This window comes from Trichechus manatus, unplaced genomic scaffold, assembly GCF_000243295.1.
Source record: "Trichechus manatus latirostris isolate Lorelei unplaced genomic scaffold, TriManLat1.0 scaffold00097, whole genome shotgun sequence".
NCBI lineage: Eukaryota > Metazoa > Chordata > Mammalia > Sirenia > Trichechidae > Trichechus > Trichechus manatus.
The window spans coordinates 9,237,564-9,257,623 of record NW_004444033.1 but is presented as its reverse complement, the minus strand read 5'-3'; the positions used below and the strand labels follow the sequence as shown (position 1 = coordinate 9,257,623).

General features: G+C 45.6%; 1 long non-coding RNA gene across 1 annotated transcript in view; it reads right to left on the bottom strand.

The window, feature by feature from the left end:
* LOC111821685 (uncharacterized) overlaps window positions 1–20,060 on the bottom strand; it is a 78,060-nt gene that overhangs the window by 53,782 nt on the left and 4,218 nt on the right. The window lies entirely within an intron of this gene.

Sequence of the window (20,060 nt, the reverse complement as noted above, 5' to 3'; positions counted from 1 at the left end):
CTGTCTCATGGAGGGGTTCCCTCATTTTTGCTGACCCTTTACTTTACCATGATGTCCTCCTGTAGCAATTAGTCTTTCCTAATCATGTGAACAAAGTACGCAAGCTGACGTCTTGCCATCCTCTATAAAACCCAGTATCACATTTGCTCCAAAGGTAAGAACAGTTTCTACTTCTTCTACACTATCCTTATGCTAATGTTGTTGTCAGGCGCCTGTCTTAGTCATCTAGTGCTGCTACAACAGAAATACCACAAGTGGATGGCTCCAACAAAGAGAAATTCGTTCTCTCACTGTCCAGTAGGCTATAAATCCAAATTCAAGGTATCAGCTCCAAGGAAAGGCCCTCTCTCTCTGTCAGCTCTGGAAAAAGATCCCTGTGATGCATCAGTCCTCGCCTGGTCTGGGAGCATCTCAGTGCAGGAACCTCAGGTCCAAAGGACGCGCTCTGCTCCCGGCACTGCTCTCTTGGTGGTATGAGGTTCCCATGTCTCTCTGCTCGCCTCTCTCTTTTATATCTCAAAAGAGATTGGCTTAAGACACTACCTAATCTTGTAGACCTCATCAGTATAACTGCCGCTAATCCATCTTATTACATCACAGAGATAGAGTTTACAACACATAAGGAAATCACATCAGATTACAAAATGGTACACAATCATACAATACTGGGAATCATGACTCAGCCAACTTGACAGATATTTTTTGGGGGACATAATTCAATCCATGACCGTGCCTTTGAGTCAAAACACTACACGGTTCTGCCCCATCCTCACAATCATTGCTATGTTTGAGCCCATTTTTGCAGCCACTGTGTCAGTTCATCTTGTTGAGGGTCTTCCTCTTTTTCGCTGACCCTTTACTTTACCGAGTATGATGTCCTTCTCCAGAGACTGGTCCCTCCTGGTAACACGTCCAAAGTTCTAAGAAGCATTCTGGCTATACTTCTTCCAAGACACATTTGTTCGTTCTTCTGGCAGTCCATGGTATATTCAATATTCTTCATCAACACCATTATTCAAAGGCATCAATGGTTCTTGCTAATATCCAGATAAAATTCCACTTCAACAAATGCCATTGTAATACACACGTTTTCTCACAACCCAGCTGTTTTCTCGTCTCATGTGCAGTGGTTCTTTGTTGACTTGTTATGACATTCCTTCAGAAAGAGTCATTTTGTTCAACAAACTCATTATGCTCCTCTTTTAGACAGAACACTTCTCTTTCTCATGACAGTAATGGATTGATGGTATCTACCCTGCAAGAAGAGAGGCAGCTCAGAGTTCAATGTAGTTGTGTCTAGACGTCATGGCCTCCAGCAAGCAGCAATTTCCTTTTTATTTCCCTCTTACCTCCTTTCCATGCCCCAAGTCCTGCTAACATACTGTTATGGGTTAAATTGTGTCCCCCTAAAAAGATATGTTGAAGTCATAACCTCAAGTACTTACGAATGTGGACTCGTTTGGAAATAGGGTCTTTGAAAATGTTATCAGTTAACATAGTTAACAATGGCTAATGTTTCAGAAGTAGATCACCAGGCCTTTCTTCCAAGGTGCCTTTGGGTGCACTCGACCCTCCAGTCTTTCTGTTGGCAGCTGAGCACATATTTTGAACCCCAGCTGAGCACATTTGTCTTTTAACCACAGTGCTTAATACCCTACTTGGTACATGTTTATTGAGAGTTTATTGAACTAGGAACTTGATAGCAAGGAAAGGGAGATGGGAAGTGGGGCTATCGGCTGGATAAGAGAAGGAGAATGGCTGAAGATATGTGGGTAGGCATACAGAGGCTAAGGATCCCTGGCTGTGCAATGGTTAAGAGCTCAACTGCCAACCAAAAGGTCAGTGGTTCAAATCCACCAGCTGCTCCGTTGGAGAAGGACCTGACAATCTTCTCGCATAAAGACAACAGCCTAGGAAACCCTATGGGGAAGTTCTACTCTGTCCTATAGGGTCGCTGTGAGTTGGAATCGACTTGACAGCACATAACAACAACAAAGACAGTGGCTGCCACCACCCATCTGTCAATTTGTCATACAAATTGGCATGTGTGTTGCTGTGATGCGGAAGCAATGCCACCATATTTTAGATACCAACAGGGTCACTCATGGTGGACAGGTTTCAGTGGAGCTTCCAGACTAAGACAGATTAGGAAAAAAGACCTGGCAATCTACTTCTGAAAATTAGCTGATGAAAACCATATCCTTTACAATAAAACATTGCCCCACTAGCTTGCTTGAACACATCATCAGAAAGAATCGATCGCTGGAGAAGGACATCATGTTTGGTGAAGAAGAGGGCCAGAAGAGGGCAAGGGAGATCCTATCTATCCATCCATCCATCAATCCATCCATTCATCCATCCATCCATCCACCCATCATCTGTCTCTCTCTCATGTATCTATCTATCTATGTATCTATCTATCCGTCTATCCATGTATCTATCATCTATCTATCTATCTACCTATTTATCTATCTAGACAGAGACTGAATAGGCTGGAAAGACACTATATGACGTGGTTTGTAAAATAATTATTTCTACCTTTATTATGCACCTGGGTACCACATGTGCATAGAAATATTTTAACGCAATTGGATCTCCTTAAATTTTAAAGATTCCCATGTAAACATCAAACTTTAAGTTAGAATGGGATTAAGATATTGAAAAAGGGATTTAGGCCAACAAAAAGCACATGTAATAAAGGGCATTTATATTTTACAGGGGATTTTCTGGAATCTGGAGAATCTTTTGGATGAAGTATGGCCTGGGATTCCTAAACCTTAGAAGTCCTCAAACTATGTTCAGTATTTTTAAAAGTCCCATCGAAGTCCTATCCCTACCTGGTAAACCTCCACAGGCTCATGAAAATGTCCCATTTTGCTTGCTTTGGGCAAGAATTGTATTAACCCCATGTGATGACCTTGGTTATCCTTTGCTGCTCAATATCTTGAAATGGCAACTGTATGTATCTTTGATTATTTTTTAATGGAAACATGGATCAACTAATTAACAAATTACAAGTCGTTTGGTAGCAAACTCTTTCCAAACAAAGGGGCCCAGAGGGTGGAGGAAAGGGGCAGGCAATGACAGGAGTTTCTGGTGAAGGGAAGGTGGGACCTACAGACTGGACGCTTGCTGCGCTCCGTCAACGCCCAAGAGCTTAGGGAAGTTAGCGCAGCCGCTTACAGCATGGCACTCATGGGGGATGGCTTCTGTGTCTGGATTCACATTCACATACAGGCGCCACGAGCGAGCCGGCTCAGGGCAGCCACCCAGCAGACCAGGGCATCAAGAAGGGGCAGTGTGCACAGCAGCAATGGCAGCAGTAAAAAAAAAGAAAAGACAATTGCCATCAAGTCGATTCAGGCTCATGGTGACCCCACGTGTGTCAGAGAACTGTGCTCCATAGGATTTTCAACGGCCATTTTTTAAGAAATAGATCGCCAGGCCTTTCTTTCGAGGCACCTCTGAGTAGACTCGAACCTCTAGCTTTTTGGTTTGCAGCTGAGCACGTTAACCTTTTGCATCACCCACAAACTCCAAAATCAGTTGCCATTGAGTCAACTTTGAGCCATGTGTGTCATAGTACAACTGTGCTCCATAGCGTTTACATGGCTGATTTTTTGGAAGTACATCTCCAGAACTATGCATTGAGTCTTGGCTGTGGGGGGCAGTTCGGTGGGCGTGTGGGAGCACTCACCCTCGCCCGGCTGCCTGACATTAAATCCCAGCTCTATCCCTTGCTAGGCCTGTGGCTTCTTTGTGCCTCAGTTTCCTCAATTGTAAAATGATGACGATTGTGGTTACCCTCCCCCCTCCCTCCGCGGGGTTGTCGTGAGGATCAAATAATGTAACATATAAAGCACTTGGAAGCGTGTCAGGAAGGGAAGGAGCCTCCCGTAAAGTGGACTCTGGCTCTAGACTGACGCTGCACTTGGCAAACGGCTTCTCAGAGTCTCCAGAACAGTCCCACAGGGAGGTGCTATTATCATCTCCATTCTACAGATGAGAAAACCGCCGCCGCCAAGAGAGTTGAAGGAACTGGGCCGAGGTTACCGAGCTCCGCAGTGGCACAGGCTGAACTCGAACACAGCTTCGCTGTTCCCAGCCTCCCTTCCCCACCCCAGTGCGGGGGTGTGCCCTGCCTGGGAGCCCCTCATTTCCTCACTCACTGCGTGCCTGTGGGCAATCACCAGGTTCCCTTGTTTTCACCTGTAAAACTAGAGGTTGGTACAGGGATCTCCCGGTTCCTCCCCGGGGCAGCGTGCGGAGACGCACATACTGTCCGCCCTGCACAAGCCCTCCCAGCAGTCGAAGGGGCTCTGTGCACACCCTGCTCAGCGCCCTGGGCCGCCAGGCACATCCGTGCCCATTTCAGCTCAGCCTCGACCTCCCCGTTAAGTACCAGCTTGTCCAGCCTCCACCCTTAAAGTGCTGCCTTTGGGAGAAGCTGGAAGTCCTTTCTGTCAGGTGTGCCGTGCCTGTTGCTCCTGGCTGGGCAGTGGGAGGTAAACGTAGAACTCAGAGGCTCTCTGTGTCATGCGGGTAGTGAAAAGCCAGGGTCAGGCAAGGGGTCCCACACAGCCTTCCTGGAGATGGCTACAATGAAAATCTTTAAAGGCTGGTGTCCCCTTTTGATTTAACACTCTGTTACTGCTGGAGTTTTGTCCTGGACAGAGTTTCGTCTCCCTCTTCTAGTTACCTAAGGACACTTCAGCCAACTGCTCCTTGCCTCGATTTACCCATCTGTTGTTAATAAGCCCCTACCGTGTGAGAGAGTAGGGAGCCCTGGTTGCACAGTGGTTAAGCACAAGGCTGCTAACCAAAAAGTCGGCGGTTTGAACCCACCACCCACTCCGTGAGAGAAAGATGTGACAGTCTGCTTCTGTAAAGATTTACAGCCTTGGACACCCTGTGGGGCAGTTCTACTCTGTCCTATAGGGTCGCTATGAGTTGGAATCTACCTGACGGCAGTGGGTTGTGTGGAAGGAGTCCCTGGATGGTGCAAACGGTTAACTCACTCGGCTGCTAACTGAAAGGCTGGAGGTTCGAGTCCATCCAGAGGTGCCTCAGAAGAAAGGCTTGGTGATCTACTTCTGAAAAATCAGCCACTGAAAACCCTGTGGAGCACAGTTCTATTCTGACACACGTGGGGTCACCATGAGTCGGAGTCAACTCCATGGCAACTGGTTTTTACTGTGTGGGAAGCACGTTGTTTATACACTGAGGAGGGGAAGGGGGAAGGGAAATAGAATAAGAATGAAGGGCTTGTTTGTCCTGATTTTAATCCACGGCCTTTTTTCCTTTATTTTTAAACTCAGCTGGGAGAGGAAACCCAGCAAGACAGTGCTAGTGGGGCCTGGAACCCGGGTGAGCAGAAACTATCGACGTGGTTCTCCCCTAGTCCCTTCACAAACATTGCTCCCTGGGAGCTGCGCCACAAGGCCAGGCCTCCTGGGCTGTCCTGGGCGTCAGATGGAAATGATTTGGGCACATCCGGTATGGCCTGAATTTGATCTGGAGGGTAAGGGCTGAAAAAGAAAAGAAGAAGAAAGAAGGCAAACAGATTCCCTTAAAAACTATGCATACTGAAATCTTGATATTTAATGCTCACTCCTTAGAGCTGTATTCCTAGCTCTAGGTTCGTAAGACACAACATGTTTTTCCCCTAATCCTTTCCAAAAATGCATTCCATAAATTGTTAGCATCCCTGCCAATGGCCCCAGTAAACTCACATACCAGCTTTAAAGCCAACCCCTTTTAAACCAGTGTATCAGCCCTTTGAGTTAAGGGGATATTATTTCCAGATTCCTATAGCGGCTGGCTTCTTTTTAAAGTTGCAAATGATCATGTTTCTTTGTAGCTGTTAATGTTGTTGTTTTTTTTTTAACACCTCCACATCGCTCACTTGTGCTTAGCGAGAAATAGACACCATGGCAACCATGCCTGTGTATAGTAGGCAGGTCTCCTCCAAGACTCCAAGCGCCCTCTGAGATGCCCTGACTGCCCCCCCCCCACCCCACCCCTGGTTGCACTGGCTTTCTCTTGTTTTATTTTAGAATTCTTTGTATTTTTTCAATAGTTTCTATGTGTATAATTCATTGGCATTGATTACATTCTTCAAATTGTGCAAGCGTTCTTGCTATCCTTTTCCAAATTATTCTACCACCTTTAACATAAACTTAATGCTCTTTAAGCAATAACTCCCCCTCTCCCCTCCTTCCCACCACTGCCGACTGCTAGTAATTTTTGGTTTCTCTATATTTGCTTATTTCATATAAATGAGATCATACAGTATTTGTCCTTTGGCAACTGACTTACTTAATATAATGTTTTCAAGGCTCATCCATGTTGTAGCATGTATCAGGATCTCATCTCTCTTTGTGACTGAATACTATTCCACTGTGTGCAGGTACCAGATTTTGTCTGTCCATTCATCCACTGATGGACATTTCGGTTGTTTCCACCTTTTGGCTGTTGTGAAAAGTGCTACGATGAACGTTGCTGTACAGGTTTCGGTTTGCGTTCCTGCTTTTACTTCTTTGGGGTATATACCTAGGATTGAGATTGCTGGGTGGTATGGTAGTTCTATGTTCAGCATTTTGAGGAAATGCCAAACTGTTTCCCCCAGCAAATGGACCATTTTACATTCCCACCAGCAATGGACAAGCGTTCCAGTTTCTCCACAATCTCGGCATTGCCTCTCTGTCAAGAGCGCAAAACGCTTCTTCTTTAGAATGGCCAAGAAGCTCTCCTATATGTTATTGTGCTTCTGCTGTTTTTGTTTTGTATCAGAGAGGTGGTCAAGCATAGTGGTTTAACACGGGGGCTCTAGAGCCAAGCTGCCCAAGCGCTCCACTAGAGCACTTACCAGCTGTGTGAGCTTGAGCAGTGTGCTTACCTGCTCTGTGCCTCAGTTTCCTCATTTATAGAATAGGGCTGATACTAGCATTTACTTCATATTTTCACATATATAAAGTGCTTACGCAGAGTTCACACAGAACGCATTCCACACGGTGCGAGGGACTATCACGCGGGTTACTAGGTAGGGCTTTAATCATTGAGAACTGCTCTAATGACTTCCAACCCTCAACCTGGAAGATGTCTAGAAGGATCTGAGGACAAGTTAAAGTGTCTGCAGAGAATGAAGGGGGACGTGCCTGGCAACCTTGTGGCCCCTCTGAGGGCATCGGGTTTATTTTCCTGCACAGGCTGTGAAGAATAGACTGTAGGGTCCAGGCCGGGCCTCCCAGGCCATGAGGCCCCACCTGTACCCTAGAGCCTCTCACAGACAAGTTAAGGGCAGAAAAGGTGCCAGCCCCTGGGTCTCCCAGTCCCCCACCCCCAGGCCAAGTTCTTCCCATTGCCTGGAGCTGCCTCCCATGGGGGAGAGCTGGAATGCCTTGTGTAGGTCCTTGTCCCTCCGTGTCTGAATTCCTCCAGCCCTCAGCTAGATGGGTTCCTTGTTTTGAGGTTTCCCTCTACCTCTCTTTGCCAGAATAATTCTGCTCAAATACAATTGCCTCTCCCCGGTCTCCAGTCCTTGAGTCTGCAGTGCTGTCTGTGGTGTGGCTTCGGACATGACTCTGAGTCTCACCGAGACTAAGGAACCTGTTTCACTACTTTCCATTTTAAATTCACTTCTTATTCCCTCCCACTGCCGTTGAGTCGATTCCAACTCAAAGCGACCCTACAGGACAGAGTAGAACTGCCCCACAGGGTTTCCAAGGCTGTAATCTTTATGGAAGCAGACTGCCATATCGTTCTCCCACGGAACGGCCGGGGGGTTCAAACTGCTGACCTTTCAGTTAGGAGCCAAGCCCTTAACCACTGCGCTACCAGGACTCCTCTTATTCCCTCCAGTGCTTAGTAATTTGCTTCTCCAAAGGGTGGATGCTCCAGAAACGCTTATTATCCACAGATGGGACACCTGGACCCTGTGAGGTTGCCCGACACAGGCCACAGGATGTTAGTGGCAGGTGTAGGACAGGAACACAGCCCTCCTGTCTGCTCTTCTGTGTTTGATGGGAGTGGGGTGATGGTGGGTGACACCTCCACTCAGGTAACACAGGAGGGGTGTTAGTCTGCTTGTTGAAGTCATCTAGGCTCCGTAGGAGAAACACCAAAGGCATCGCTTATAATCATGCTTCAAGGCTGGCAGAGACAGACGAGCACAAGGACCAGGCCAGTAAGACCGGACTGAATTGGAAGTCAGGAGGTTCCACAACTGTTACTAGAGAATTCAGTGAATACAAGTTGTTCTTAATAAAGGAATTTTTTTTTTAAAGTTTATTTACTATACTATTTGCAAATCGGGTAACACTTCAACTGATGAGTCAAAAATGTTCCGAAGATGAGAGAACCTCTAAAGACTTTTATACTCCATATTATCAGCATTGCCATGGAAAAAGGCCCGGGAACAGTGTTTACATAATAACAATTGACCCTAAAACACCGCTTCCGGTCTGACCCCAAAGTTCCTGTTTCTCAAAACTGACTGCGCATAGATAAATCTTTTTTGTTTTTTATAATTTATTTTTGTTGTTGGTTGTGAATATGCACAGCAGAACATACGCCAATTCAACCGTTTCTACGTGTACAATTCAGCAACATTGATTACATTCTGCGAGTTGTGTAACCATGCTCACCCTCCTTTTCTGAGTGATTCCTCCCCCATTAACATAAACTTACTGCCCCCTAAGTTTCCTATCTAATCTTTCGCATTGCTGTTGTCGATTTGATCCCACAAAAAGAATTCCTAATAAAAATTCCAAGAGCCCCATGTCTTCTGGCAGCCCATGCAGCTAGGATATGGAGTGTCCACCTTTGGGGGAGCCCAAGGCCTGTCAGCGGCAGCCTCCTCTGGCTCCACATCTGGCCCAGGAGCAGAATGAGGCTCATGGGACCTGTGCCTTGCTCCAAACCAGGACGGCCAGGTCCTCAAATTCTGTTGGTGAAGTTCCTACAGCAGAAGCTACTTTTTGATGAACTGGGGCGGGGAGGGGACTTTAGCCACCATCTGGGCCAGGGCTGTTCAAAGAGTCCCAGGGCTCTGAAGAGACACTGAACAGGCGACGTGAGGACAGAGCTAAATGAGCCGAGGTCTGGGGCTCTGCCTCTGCTTCCACTGAGACGCTTTGTTTTCAAAGAAAGCGTCGCCCTGAAATAGCCTTTAAACCTTAAACCAAAACTTTTCCCGGAAGTCTGCTTTGAACTAAATAACAGTTTAGCCTGATTAGTAAAGAATGTCTGCCTTGAGCATTGTGCTCCCTCAAAAATTTTCTATGTGGGATCAAACCAACAACAGCATCTCGAAAGGTTGGATGAGGAGCTTAGGGGGCAGTGACTTTATGTTAATGGTGGTGAAATAATTTGGAAAAGGATAGCGAGAACGGTCATACAACTTGAAGAATGTAAATAATGTCATTGAATTGTACATGCAGAATTTGTCAAAATGGCATATCCTTTGTTGTGTATATTTTTACAGAAAAATAAAATTAGAGTAAAAAGGAGACGGGGACCTGGAACACTGCTGGGGGTAAATAAGGCCCAGAGAGATGAAGCGACTGGCCCCAGTCATTCAGCCAGGTGGTGGCAGAGCCTGGGCAGAACCCAACTCGTGGGCTCCCCAAACCCCTCCTCACCTTACCACACTGCACCTCCAACCGTCTCAGATCCACGGCGTGGCAAATAGTGATGCCATACAACGATTATACGATGCTTTTTTTTAAAGCACCAACAATCTCCATAAAGCATATCCAAGATTATCCGTCGCCAACAGCCCAACAAGACAAAGATATCTGCACACACAGTTGGAAGTGGACTGTTCTGTCTCCTCCACCCCAGCTGAAGATAAAGGAGGCAGACTCTTTGTATCCTCAGCAAGTCAACAATTTTATTTTCCAGGACTTTCTTCAAGGCAGCCCCTCCTCTTCATCAGCACCCCTTCCCTCTATCAAAACGGAGGAATTCGCTACCAATAATTTTACCTGTGGCTCAATGTGCCAAGCACCTTCTCATCGTGAATGAGTTTCTTCAGCTCAGCCTCCTCCCTGGTGGTGCTGGCTTTTTAAATTTTATCTCTAACGATTTAATAAAGATTTTGCCTCTTATTAGAGGAATTTCAGGCATCAGTGATGGGAAAATGGAAACCTACTTTTCCTTGGTGATCGGGAGAAGATCCTGTGATCTTGTTGCTGTTGTTAGGTGCCGTTAAGTCGGTTCCGACTCACACCGACCCTACGTACAACAGAACAAAACACTGCCCAGTCCTGCGCCATCCTTACAATCGTTGCTATGTTTGAGCCCATTGTTGCAGCCACTGTGTCAATCCATCTCATTGAGGGTCTTCCTCTTTTTCGCTGACCCTCTTTACCAAGCATGATGTCCTTCTTCAGGGACTGGTCCCTCCTGATAACATGTCCAAAGTATGTGAGACAAAGTCTTGCCATCCTTGCTTCTAAGGAGCATTCTGGCTGTACTTCTTCCGAGACAGATTTGTTTGTTCTTCTGGCAGTTCACGGTATATTCACTATTCTTCACCAACACCGTAATTCAAAGGCATCAACTCTTCTTCTGGGCCACCACAGCACGACAAACTGACAGACTTGGGGTGGCCTGTGATCTTACTAGGCATTAATCAAGGCCCTTTTAAGATATCCTAAGCCCTGGTGGTGCAATGGTTAAGCGCTCAACTACTGACTGAAAGGTTGGCGGTTCAAACCCACCTCTGTGGGAGAAAGACCTGGCCATGTGCTCTCATATAGATTACAGCCTAGAAAACCCTACGGGGCAGTTCTACTCTATCCTATAGGGTTGCTATGAGTCAGAATCGACTCCAGGGCACTCAACAACAACAGGAACAAATCGTATTTTAATCTTTTTAAGGCAGAAATCCTTAGAACAGAGTAATCTGAACCTATGAGTAGAAATGGCAGCATTCCCTGTTGATTTTTGGCCACAGACCACCTCAAAAGCCCCTCCATGCATTTTCCCAGAATTCTGCCTGGTAGGAGAGACACATGGCGGCCGCAGTGCTCCCCTACCTCCCACTCCTTCCCATTCTCCCAAACATCTTAGCTTTCCCTGACTCTGCCAACTCCCCTGTGGTCTTGAGTGTTCCAGGAAATGAAGAGTCATTCTTCATTTCTTGCTTTATAAGGGAGCACCCTGTGGTTCCTCCCCGCGGAGGGTGGGTGGCTCCACCACAGCCCCTGGAGGTCCAGACGCAGGACTCCTGTGGGAGGCACCAGCTCCATCAGCATTCGCCAACCTGGAAACGTCTGGGTTTGGCATAGCAGCACAGGACAGTCCCCCCTTTTCCTTAGCCTCCCTACATCCTCACTTTCCCTGGGCTCCTACTTGCATTCTTTATACCTTCTAGCATTTTCTGTGTTGTTTTACTTTATATTTAACAATAAACCCACTGCTGTTGAGTCAATTCTGACTCCTAGTGACCCTACAGGACAGAGTAGAACTGCCCCATAGCATTTACAAGGCAGTAAATCTTTATGAAACCTTTCTCCTGTGGAGCAGCTGGTGGCTTCGAACAGGCAACCTTCAGTTAGTAGCCAAACACTTTAACCACTGTGCCACTGGAGCTCCTTATATTTAATAGCTCCACATTGTCTTCCTTATCTGAAATTAAGAAGCATGCCTGTATCACGTGTTAACTTTGGGAATAAAATTAATGGCCAGGATTGCCACTGGATTAATTGCTTTTCATTAACTTCATACTTATTACAAATGATTTGCCTGTACAAGAAACAGTTCCATTTTGTCCTCCAAATTTACTCGCATTCAACTGCAACCAGAAACTGAAGGTCTTGGATGCCTGTGCTTTGGGAGTGAGTGAGGTTCCTGGCTTAATACATCTGGGTCTGGCCACACTGAGGGTGGAGAGAGGGTGCGTAATCCTAGATCTTTAGACGTCAAGGCCCAGCTTAGGATTTGTGGGCCAAATCAAAATTTACTTAGATTTTCTAAGCCATGGGCTGTTCTGTGTCTCAATTCTCAACTCTATAAGTGGAGTTAGAAATACAGAAAGGCAAGATATGTATATTTAATAACAAGTTTACTTTATACTCAGTTTTGAAAAACCTATACTTCAGATAATGAATGGGGTTTCAGAAGCAAGCGAAAGAAACAGTCTACCCACTGAAAGGGAGTGGCAGGATAAATCCCAATGGAAAATTTGTGCCTTTCTGCGGTTGGAGTCATTTGGTCAAGAAATGATGAAATTACAAATTTCTGAAGAGGGTGTGTGTTTTGGAGTGACTGAGGTCCAGATCACAGTGTGAGACTTGGGCCAGGCCAGGATTCAACTCTGAGGCAGCATCTACAGAAGGAAGTGGTCACAACCAGCATTTTTTCCACCTCAGCAGAGCCTCCCTGGTCAGATAGTGCCCATTTGTCTCTTCCTCTCATGAACTTGGACCCGATCTCACTCAGCAAGCCTGTGCACCCATAGCCCTCTGGGATGGAATTCGTCCTTTAACTCCTTATGGGAATAGCTGGTCAACAGTGAACTGCAGCTGGAGGCTTAGGGTCCGGAGCAGTCAGACGCCGCACTGGGGCCTGTGTGCACAGCAGCAGCAGCTGTGGGAGTGAGGACCCTGCACTGGGAGCAGTGGGTGCCTCCCACTGCAGAGAAGCTGCTGCTTTCTGCCCAGTCCATTCGGTGACTAGGACCGGCCTCTGACTAACAGAAGAGGAAGTAGGAAGAGGAGGAATTAGGCCCAGAAGAACCAGGCAGTTCACACTGATCTGTACTTCCTGCCTCATAAACACAGTGGTTCGTTTACTCAGTCACTCAGCAAGCACTTGTTGAGTACCAGCTAAATCAGTCAGGATGAATGCTAAGCTGCTGTAACAAGGAGGCCACAAAACACTGATGCTGGCTGAAGGAAGTTCATCTCTTCTCTATTACAGAAGGTCATTCAGTGACCCAAATTCCTTCCCTATTGTTACTCAGCTTTTCCCTAGGGCAGTGCTGTTCAAAGTATGGTCCAGGGACTGGCAGTACCAGCATCACCTGGGAACTTGTTAGAAATGCCAATTCTCAGGCCCCACTTTGTAGATACTGAACCAGCATCTCTGGTGGTAGGGCCCAGGAATCTGTGTTTTATCAAGCTCTCCAGGTGATTCTTACAAGTTACATGGGTTTGAGAAGCACCGCTCCAGAGCACTGTCCTCATTTGCCTGCTCAAAGCAAGGTCTCTGGCATGTCTTTGTGTCAGCTTGAAGGAACGGAGGAAGAGAAGGCTTGAAGGAAGGGGGAAAGAGAAAGTTAAGTCCAGGGCAGGAATTTCCTTTTAAGAATTGCTAATTGCAGTCAACTCATGGAGCTCCCTTGTGTGAGCAGAACAGTGTTCCGTAGGCTTTTCAAGGCTACGACTTTCAGAAACAGATTGCCAGGTCTGTCTTCTAAGGCACCTCTGGGTGGGTTGGAACCGCCAACCATTGAGCTAGTAGTTGCGTACTTAACTGTTTATGTCACCCAGGGACATCCTTTTAAGGATATGAGGTGGGAAGTTGAACTTCTCACTTTTCCTCACATTACATTGTTGAGAATTTAGCCACATGGCCACCCTAGCTACAAGGGAGGCTGGGAAAAGAAGCTTCTGACTGGTTGGCTATATATCTATCTACAATGCTTTATTATGGAAGAAAGGGAGAACGTGTTTGGTGGACATCTAGTAGTCTGTGCTGTTCCTGCCACGTGCTAGGCATGGTGCTGAGGAGGAGATGATACCCTTCAACAAGGCACAGCCAATTCACTCAAGCAGCTGATGGTCTAAGGGAGGTGTCTCTCACTGGAACAACACGACCTGGTGTGGGCTAGTCTCTTCAAACTAGAGTGCATTAGATATGCCATTCTCTCATCTTATACAAACTATCATTAAAGTCCATTGGACATCCACATCCTAATAAGGCTACCAAAGACATGGCTCTAGAGTGAGGGTCAGCAAACTCCAGCCTGTGGACAAAGTCAGGCCTGCGGCTCGCTTTTGTAAATAAACTGTTCTTGGAGCACAGCCATGCCCATGCATTTTTGTGTCGTCTATGGCTGCTTTCATACTACAACAGCAGCGTTGAGCAGATGTGAGTGATGTTGCACAAGTTCTTTTCAAGTTTCTGCTGTGTCACATTTCCTAACATCCCACTGGCTGAGCCCAGGGTTGGATGGGAGGGCACTAAAGGTTCCATGGTGAGGGAGCAGAGATACAGGGGAGGGGATGGATTTGTGGCTATTTTGGGAATCTACCAGACCATTGCCTGCTGGGATTGCAGTGGCAGAAGCTCTAGCACCCAGTGCCCACCATCACTAGTGGGAGCTGCAGGGTCTTGCTCCGTGGCAGGGGGATTGGAACCTTTGCTGGAGAAGTCCCTCAAAGTGGTTTGAGTTTTCTCCTCCCAAGCCCAACTCTCTGGCCTTCCCAAAGAGTCTGTGAGCCATCTCATTACCTTTCATAGACTCCTTTTCTGCTTGGATCAGCTAGAATGCTTCTACTGTTTCCAACTAAGGTCCCTGACACTGATAGTTCTCTAAGGCTGGAGAGCTGTGGCTCTAAAACTTCATGCTGAAGAAAGTACAATTGCTTTTGGTTTTAGGAGGAGGAGGGGTTGGTAAAATGTTTAGTTTGCCTACTCCAATATAATTTTTAAATGTATCCATATAATTCAGTTAGGCTTTGGTACACAGCCTCCAGACTCCCAGAGTATCAAAGCAGATGGTTTGAAAAAATGAGGAAAGCAAACTTCATTTCCCTCACTTAGAAAGGCAAACACTTAGATTTTGTGTGGAAAAAGCCAAGCTCTCTAGCTCCACTTAGTGTCCTGGGGAACTCGTGTGGCACCATAGTCATCTGTAAGAGAAAGAATAATGAAACTTGTTCACAGCTGTCTATTAGACAACCTTGTTCTGCAATATTTTAATCTTAAATATTAAAATCTAATTTAATTCTAGAATTTTCTCAAACTAAAACCAGTATGAGATGGTGGCCAGGAGCATGGACTTTGGAGTTAGGTAGACATGGATTTGAATCCTGCCACAGCTATATACTAAGAAGCCCTGGTGGCACAACAGTTAAGCACTTGGCCGCTAACTGAAAGGTTGGTGGTTTGAACCCACCCAGTGTCTCTGCAGTAGAAAGACCTGGGGATCTAGTTCCATAAAGATTACAGCCTAGAAAACCCTATGAAGTAGTTCTACTGTCACATGGGGTCTCTATGACTCGGAATCAACTCAACAGCATCCAACAGCAATAGCTATATACTAACTAACTTTGTGACTTTGGGCCCATGACTCAGCCTTTCTGGGTCTCCTCTGTAAGTTGGGGATATAAAAGTGCTCACTTTATACACAGTAGTATTGTGAGAATTAAATAAAATTCAAGACCTGGCTTAATTTCCCATTGGAGAATACTCCTATGAGAGTAATTCATCATACCCAAATGATGAAATTTAAAATCAAGGTTTAAAATAGAGTTCCTTTGTGACTTCAACAGTCATAAAAATATTTATTGTCATTTTCCTTTCATTGTGGTGCTACTGACATCATTTCAAGAAGTGTGCATTTATCCTACTTTAGTGAGTGGCATCTGGGGTCTTAAAAGTTAAAGAGCAACCATCTATGATGCATCAATTGGTCTCAACCCACCTGGAGTAAAGGACAATGAAGAACACCAAAGACACAAGGAAAGTATTAGCCCAAGAGACAGAAAGGGCCACATAAACCAGAAGACTGCATCAGCCTGAGAACAGAAGAACTAGATGGTGCCCAGCAACCACCAATGACCGCCCTGACAGGGAAGACAACAGAGAGTCCCTGATGGAGCAGGAGAAAGATGGGGTGCAGAATTCAAATTCTAGTAAAAAGACCAGACTTAATGGTCTAAGACTGGAGGAACCCCAGAAAGCACGGCCCCCGGACTCTCTGTCAACCCAGAACTAAAATCATTCCTGAGGTTAACTCTTCAAAGATTAGAATGGACTATGGGACATAAAATAAAACTCGGGAAGAGTGTGCTTCTTAGCTCAAGTAGATACATGAGACTAAATGGGCAGCTCCTGTCTGGAGGCGAGATGGGAAGGGAGAGAGGGTCAAGAGCTGGTTGAATGGACACGGGAAATCCGGGGTAGAAAGGAGGAGTGTGCTGTCACAGTATAGGGAGAGCAACTAGGGTCACATAACAATGTATGTATGTATACATTTTTGTAGGAGAGACTAACTTGAATTAAACTTTCACTTAAAGCACAATAAAAAAAAAAAAGTGTGCATTTAGAAGTATCAAAGTTTCCCTCACAATCTCTTTAAATATAATGGAATTTGCAGTTCTCATTTAAAACAAATACATAAAACCATTGCCATCGAGTCGATTTGGACTCATAGCTACCCTACAGAATTACCCCATAGGGTTTCCAAGGCTGTAATCTTTATGGAAGCCGAATGCCACATCTTTCTCCAGCAGAGCTGCCGTTGGGTTCAAAACACCGACACATTTTATAAAACAGCCTGTTAGCTTGATTTATATTTTAACATATTTTTACATATATTTTTTAACATAATTTTGGGACATACAGTACGTGGACCTCCATTTGCACGCTTGCACCAGACCCTACCAATATTCAGGGTGGGCTTGGAGTGGAGTTATAAAAACAGACTTATTATATCAAAACATTGAAAGCACCTAATTTTTTCCCTTTGGGACATTTAAGTTGTATCAAAATGCTGGAACAGTATTCAGCCCACGTAATGAGAGTGTTGCAGCCTATGAAGCAGGAAGCTCATGAGGAAGAAAAGAATACAATAGGAATGAAAACTAGCAATGTATCTATGGGAAACACGCACATTAAGGAAACAGTTGTTAGCACAGTAAAATTAGGGGATCTTTCTGTTTATTTTCAAAATCTTTGTACTGCCACCTTGAACTCTATAATTGGAATGAAGAGCAAGGATGAAGAGCGCGCCCTGCGGTAACTGCTTCCACACCATCAAAGCTGCCTCTGGAGAGATGCTCCGAGCTGACAGGTGCTCTGCTGCACCTGGCTCCCCGTCATCCTCAGCAGATGTCTCTTCCTGTTTCCATGGCCTGGCAGAGTGGGAAGACAGCCCTGGAGCACAGCACAGGTTAAGATCAAATGCCTGCTATGCAAGAACCATTTTAAAGAACACATCTACAAAAAATGGACAGTTTAACATTCCAGGGGTATACACTTGGGGAATTTCGGAGGCTAAGTTTGCATGACTATGTCTAGTGCCCAGCTTCACCAGGTGGAGTCCTGAATCCATTCAGTTCTTCCATACCTTCCCTCCTTCCAACCAGGGAAGAGAAAGGTGAACAAGTGCCATCGGAGGGGCAAATCCTGGGGCATTGAGGGAGCCTGAGAGTCCTGAGGGATGAGCAGCTCTTAGAAAGGTGATTAAAGGAGGGCAAGGTGGGGGAGTCGTTCAAGGCAAAGGGGACAACGCTTGCAAAGGCAGATCCTTGACAGTGTCTATGAGAGTCTGCGGGAGGCTCGGTGTGGCCAACCTTTGGAGAAGTCCCCTGGCAACTGTGTGGAGAAAGGACTGAAGCCGAGAAGAGGAGTGGCAGGGATTGCAGCTCAAAGATGTTGAAATTTATAAGGAGAGAAAAGATGAGGGCTTGGCCCAAGGCAGGGCACACTTGGAGTGAAAAGGAGATGAATTAGAAGGTAGGAGGAGACAGCATCAACAGGATTGAACAACAAATCAGGAGACAAAAAGCCATGGGTGACCGCCAGGGTGCTGGCTGAGCATCTGGTACAGTGGAGGGGGCCAAGGTCGCCAGGGAGACTCCAGAAACCAACAAGGACTTGATACTACTTTACATGTTAGACTGAAAATCTGAAATGGAATTTAGATTTGATTGAAAATTCTCTCTTTCCCAGGATCCTTTGGGTATTCACAATGTTTAAGTTAACATTTCATATTCACACAGGCTGAGCTTTATGGTTCCATAATCAGAGAAAGAAATCCCACCAGGAGAGGAATCTCAGGGCTCCTCAAGCATAATCCTCTGCAGTAAATAGCCAGAGCCAGGTATGCAGTCAAATCAGAGGCCTTTGTGAATAAACACTGACCCCCAGTGTCTGGGTGCAGAAATAAACGTTCTAAAAAGATTATAAAACACCAAGACTCCTGGGAGAATATATGGAATTTGAGCTGCAAATAACGTTCCCTGCAATCCAATTCAGAATCCTTCAGAAATTAAAATACCAACTGATGGCTAGCGGCTACTTGGAGAAATCTAAGTGTGTTCTACAAAGGGAGTGTCAAGATGGATTCAGGGACCTCAACCATGGATACGTTGAAGTCCTCTCTGCCCCAGAGATTATAGATGCCAAGGCCCAGGTTCAACTACTCGGAAGAATTTTCCCACTAAAATGGTAGGTTTTATGGGATTAATGCGACTAATACAAACTCCAGCTCTGACTCCCCACCTTGGTCAGCAGGACACCAAATGCAGTTTCCTCTTAAATGGATGCAGGGCAGTGGGGTTGGGCAGAGGGTTGGCAGATGTTCCCTTTCCAATAACTTTGTGGCTAGAGCAAATTCATGAGAAACTCTTTGAGTAAACTCTCGGTAGTGAAATAAATCCTTCCACTGGAGTTGCTTCATTGATGAAAGCCGCCATCTAAGATCTGGATAGTTGCTGATAGTTCCTGCAGTAGCTGTCCGATGGCTTCCATTTTCTGAAGACTAGAAGCTAGCTGCTGGCTCTTGGGAGGTATGCTTATGTCGCATTCCGGGCTGTGCTGAGGTTTTTGAAGACTTGGCTTTACGGAGAATTAAATGAACAGGTCAAGCAATGAGGCTGTCTTGAATAGAACCTCCTTCAAGCAAACAAGAGGCTTTTCATGAACTTTGTTTTTTAACGTTAGAATTAAAAAAATGCATAAATAAACCAAACCCATTGCCATTGAGTTGATTCCAACTCATAGCAACCTTATAGGACATAGAATTGGCCCCACAGGGTTTCCAAAGAGCAGCTGGTGGATTCAAACTGCTGACGGTTAGCAGCCGAGCTCTTAACTTCTGTGCCACCAGGGCTCCTTAAATGGCTAACCACAACATAAAAAAACCAATCAAACTCACTGCCATCAAGTCGATTATGACTCACAGCAACCCTATAGGATGGAGCAGAAGTGCCCTATAGGGTTTCCAAGGCTGTAAATCTTTATGGAAGCAGACTGCCACATCTTTGCCCCCATGGAGCAGCTGGTGGATTCAAACCACCCACCTTTCAATTAGCAGCCGAGGGCATAACCACTGTGCCACTAGAGCTCCTTACAACATAAATAAAAGGCAAGTATACAGTAGCAACAGACTCCATTTGACTTCTCAGGGCATCAAGGAGCATTCACCACAGATGCTGAGTCAGAACCCTCAGCAGTCTCAGTAGAAGGGTGCATGGAGCAGCAGTAGAAACCATGGCTGCTTTGGTGTCATGTAAAGTCAAGCTGGGCTGGGACACTGAGCTCAGGGACACAAATGACACTTGGGTGGTAGCTGCTGTAGGGAGCTAAAATTCAAGGAAACAGGCCCAGAAATGAAATAGAGTTTAGCCAACTGGTGGCACCAAGAAGGGATACCACCCTAAGGTCTTAAGAAGGTTAAAAAGACATGGCTCTGCACCAAGAGAAAGAAATTCCATTATTGTTAGTTCCGCTACAAGGTGACAGCAATCATGGTCCCATTTCTGGTTTGTTGCATCAGCAGACAAGCTAAACTTCTTGCTTCAGATTGTTGGTCTGATGCATAGCTGTAGCCCCAAGCATATCAGAAACAAAATGCGAGTACACTTTGTTTCTTGACCATATAATGCAGACTTAAAGTTTTTCTCCTCTCTAACAAGAGCTGAGATTTCAAGAATAGAAAGTACAGGAACCAGGAACCTCTATCCACTCTATACTGCAGGATGTGTTTTCATACCTGTTCTTCATACAAAATTGTTTTATATATACATATATACACACATATATACACACATATATACATATATATACATATACATATACGTATATATATATATATATAT